Raw genomic sequence first — 4,965 nt, forward strand, 5'->3', positions numbered from 1 at the left:
CACATTTATGCTGGAGTACCCCAGGTACATGGCAAACTGTAATTAATTAATATGTTAGGAACAGGCAGTATGCTTAGAGTACAACTGAAGAAAGCCCTTCCCCAAAGACCTTGTTGTCTAATAGAGCAAAGATCAGCACAGGAACAAAGAAAGCTCCCATGTTCCACTAGACCTCTGGTCCAGCATTAAGAGCGGCTAGGACTTGATCCTTTGAGAGGAAGGTGCAAGATGCTTTGTCATGGAAAATCATGAAATAACCTGCCTGCAGAGGATGTTTCTTACTAACTCCAGCCACTTAAACATTCAGAGTCTGCCGCATGAAATTGAATAGCCTCTCTAATGCAACTGTTGTACAGCGGGTGTAGACAGAAGCAAGGGGTGGTGGTAGGGGGGGAAAGGATGGAGTGCAAATGCACTCCATCTGTTCTTGGCTGCCAGAAGCTACAGACAAGCATATTCATAGACTAGCTCCCAAATATGCCATTCCTACTGCACCAGTTTCCTGAGCAGTAAGGAAGTCAGTCAGAACTGAGAATCAGATTGTTTTTCCTCAGTCTAAGGTACAGAAGGGGGGAAGTTTAGATTTGAGACTGAGCTTTATGACTGATGCTCATCTCTCAACTGAACCTTTAGGGCCTCTTTACCAGGTAAATTGACCATAACTTAGATGTCAGACAAGGTCACTTTGTACAGATGGGGCCTAGTAGAGGCAGATCTAGGCAGGGTTCAGTGGTGCAATTGCAACCCTCTTTGATTCTTGTTCTACCCAAACTTTAAAACCAACTGCTTGGGAGGGGAAGCAGCGTTTCTATTCAGGTAGCAGTGAGGGAGTCAGTTGACTTGGTGGCTCATTGTCATCTCCCTTATTCCTGCTAATCTCTCTGTATTCCACAGTGGTTAATAGCCCTTTTTTAATGGGCGTGATGTTCCATTAATCAAGCTATCCTTTCTTCTGCAATTTTGCTGTCTGTTAGTCATTCCTCTTAATATCTCTCTTCCATTCTGCAGCCCTGCAGACAGTTCATAGTTCTAGCTAACAACCTTATCTCAGGTGCAGTAATATTAACTCAACTGTAGAAATGACTGATAGTGAAGTATTGAATGCAATATCAAGACACTCAAGAAGGCTAGATTTTGTTTTATGAATCTGAATAAAAAACATACATTTAACTATAATGACTACACTACTAATGACCAGGGACACATGTTTTCCATTTCCCACAAAAAAAATATAAAGAACCACGGATTTTCCCCTTTACCTGAGAAAACCACAGATTTTTCATGTTACCAGAGAAACACACAGATTTTGTTTTTTTTGCAAAGAGCTCCCTGCAGGCTGGCAGAGCTCCAGCCTGCAAGGGGCTGGGGGTAACAGGAGGAAGGTGGTTAGGCAGGGGGCGCATAGGGCCCAGGGCCAGAATATGTGGCTGCAGAGCTCCAGTGGGGAGTGGGACAGGGCTGTGGGCAGCTTGTCCAGGGAGTGGGCCCAGCTCTCCACACTGTATGGACTCCTGGCGGGGACAGGGGGACCAGTGCCTCCAAATCTGTGTGGAGGGCAGGGGCGGGTGCAGGCTGCCCACTGTAGGCTTAGGGCTCCCTGCCCTGCTGCCCTCCCCCAGGGCCTCCACAGCCCAGTGGACAGGACCTGGTGCAGCAGGGCAGAGCAGGGCCGGGCAAGGAAACTCCTTGCCGTTGTGAGCCCTGCACTGCCCTGGCGATGCGCCCAGCATGGCAGCAGCAGAGACAGTGGTGTGGAGTTATGCCCCTTGCTGCTGTGGGGTGGGGAAGGGGGTGCATTGCCAGGGCAGCACAGGGCTGGCAGCAGTGGCAATGAGCTTCCCCACCTGGCCCCACTTTGCCCCACCGTGCCGAGTCCCACCCACCAAGCTGTGGACGCCTGGGGGAGGGCAGCAGGGCGGGGAGCCCAAGTCTGCAGCAGACAGCCTGCCCCCACCTCGTACATAGATCTGGGCAGCATGGGTCCCCCCCCGGGAGTGCACGTAGCAGCAGGGAGCTGGCCTCACCTCAACCAGCGGCAGGCAGCCCACACCTGCCGCCCCATGGGCTCCACTCCCACCATGCTGCCCATGGGGGGTGGGAGCTAGGCTCCCCGCTTGGACCACAGCTGCCTCCTGTGGATGGCAGCTGGGGCTTGGGACTGCTGCAGGGGGCTGTGAACCCAGGTCCCTAGCCCCATAGCCCTGGCATCTGGGGACTCCCTCTGTCAGGGTTGGGGGGGGCAAGGAGCTGTGGGTGGTGAGTGAGGGGCACCAGCAGGGCTAGGGGCTGGGGGTGGGGTGTGAGGGGCACTGACAGGGCCCAGGAGGCTGTGGGTGGGGAGAGAAGGGCACCACCAGGGCTGGAAGGCTGTGGCTTGGGAGTGAGGGGCCTGGGCCGGCATCTTGGTGAGCTAAGAGAGCAGGGGGAGCTCTGATGTTCCGTGATAAAAAACCCAAAATTAAATACCAAAAGTTATAGGTACTTATAATTTATTTCACTATAGTGATTGAGGCACTCGTGGGCTTCCAAATTGTTTTAAAATTGTAAATATATCCATAAAACATTGTGTTCAATTGATACCTATATATATAGCAGCGTTTCATTTTGACCATGGAAAAATGCATTAACTTCCATGCACCAGCAGACTCAATTAATCGAGTCTGCTCTGACATGCTGGATTGACAGCACGTTGGAGCAGCCTTGCTGCACGTCTTCAGGAGCCCTTGGATTTCACATCCGCTTGTTATGGCTGGAGAACATGGAGCGATACATACTATGTGTGGTGGGACCATGCTGTACAGAAGTTCACCTCTTCCATTCTAGGAAAAGTTTTGATGGAGATGGCTGGCTGTCCTTGGACAGACAGTTTCCTTGGAAAGACACTTTTCCTTGTGCTGTCCCTTCATTATGGTTGAGGCATACCCATCCTTTCCTGTTTACTTACCTCTCTCTTTCTGAAGATATCCACAGTGGGTACGATGTCCCTGAGAAAGGCAATCTGTTGCTACTTCCTGATGAATGACACCCTGTGCACTCTGACTTTCCTCTATGAGACAGCCAGGCCAGAGGTAGTGGTTGAGTGGACCAAGGAAATGATGGGAACCTGACACTGCAGGAAACGTGGTGGGCTCCACCTAAATTGCCCACAAACCTGTAGGAAAAGTAGCCTGGGAACAGCTACTAAACACCATACACACACTCTCCTCCACACCCCATGTGCACACACACACCCACAGCCCCCTGCAAACCCCATACCAACCCACCCATATCCCTTCACACCCTCCACAATATACAAGAGTAAGACTTCATTTTGAGCTATTATGCAATCACTTTTATATACACAGCACAAACACACACAAATCAGGACAAAATATTTTTTAAAATAAAATTTTAAAATATTATTACAGATGTCTGATTTTTAGTATAATTTGGGCGGGGGGGGGGGGCAGTATTCTGGTTCCAAGATAGCAAACCCCCTTCCCAAAAGGAATACTTCCAATGGCAAGGGCAGGGACTTCCAGTGGCAAAGGTCAGAGGTTAGGGGCGGGACTTCTGGTCCCAAGATGGTGACCAAGGGCAGAGCCACGCTTGCGGCCCTTCAGCCAAAACTCGCCAAAAACTTGTTAAGCGGCCCTCCAGCCAAAATAATTGCCCACCCCTGTGCTAGCATGCTATCCATTATTCTTTGAAAGGTGGCTGTGGCATTGTGTAGCCCAAACAGTATCCTTATAAACTCAAAGAGTCCCCATGAGTTCCCAAAGGCTGTTTTAGCCTGATCTCAGCGAGCCATGGGTATCTGCTAATAGCCCTTTGATAAATCTAATGTTGTGATATACCAGGCCTTGCCAATTCATTCCACTAACTCAGCAATGTTAAGCATAGGGAACACATCAAAACAGCCTACGGCATTTAGTTTTCTATACTATAGTTTATGCAGAGGCAGAGTGAACCATCTAGTTTCGACACCAGTACCATAGGGCTCCTCCACAGACTCCATGAAGGATGAATTATCCCTTGTCTCAACACTTAACTCAATTCTTGGTGGATTTTATCATGTAGGTGATGTGGTACCGGCTGCCAACATTCTCTGATTACCACTCACTTTGGAGTACGGATCTCATTCCTAGTGTTACACACCCACCCTGGCTTGTCATGGAACACATCTTGATACTGCTGTATAAGATTTTGAAGTTCTCTTTTCTGTCTAGGAAAGAAATTGTCTAGGAGCCAATCCTATTTCAACCTGTGTTTGAGCTGTCTTCATCTTTTTTTCTCTCCCTTGGTTAAATGCAGGCCCTAACTCTTTCGCCTCTTCATCTATGACGTTCAATCATCCTTCAAGTGTCTGCCATTCATGGAGTAGGTTCATATGGTATATTTGTTTTTCTTTTCCTGTGGCCAGGAAATACCTCATAATCAACAGGTCCCACACATCTAGTGATCTCAAAGGGTCCTTGCCACTTTCTGAGGAACTTACTGGTGGCTGTAGGTAGTAAGACCAACACTTTCTGCCCTTTAAATTCTGGTAGTTTAGCATTTGTATCATAGGCTCTCTTTTGTTTATGCTGGGCTGCCTGCAGGTTATCATTAGTTAGTCGCTGTGCTGTACGGACATGGTTCTGAAATTCTTCCTTATAGGCTTCAGCTGTAACCTTCACTCCCATAGGGTATTCCCATTCCTCTCTTACTACTTGGAGAAGACCCCATGAAGTATACCTCAGTACTAACTCAAAAGGAGAGTATCTTAGAGAGTCTTGGGGTATGTCACGTATAGCGAAAAGTAGCAGTGGTACTAGAAGGTCTGTAAGGGGGGTCCTCCTTGGGACCAGTCTACCAATGGCCCACCCACCTGTTTCTGGGCCAACTGCCCACCTTCTCTCCTGCCATGCCTTGATGATATTTAATTAGGATGTTAATTAGGTGTGAGGCTGCCCATTTCTTGCCCCAATGTCAGGGGGCACAATC

The sequence above is a fragment of the Alligator mississippiensis genome, chromosome 2 (assembly GCF_030867095.1).
Source record: "Alligator mississippiensis isolate rAllMis1 chromosome 2, rAllMis1, whole genome shotgun sequence".
Taxonomy (NCBI): domain Eukaryota; kingdom Metazoa; phylum Chordata; order Crocodylia; family Alligatoridae; genus Alligator; species Alligator mississippiensis.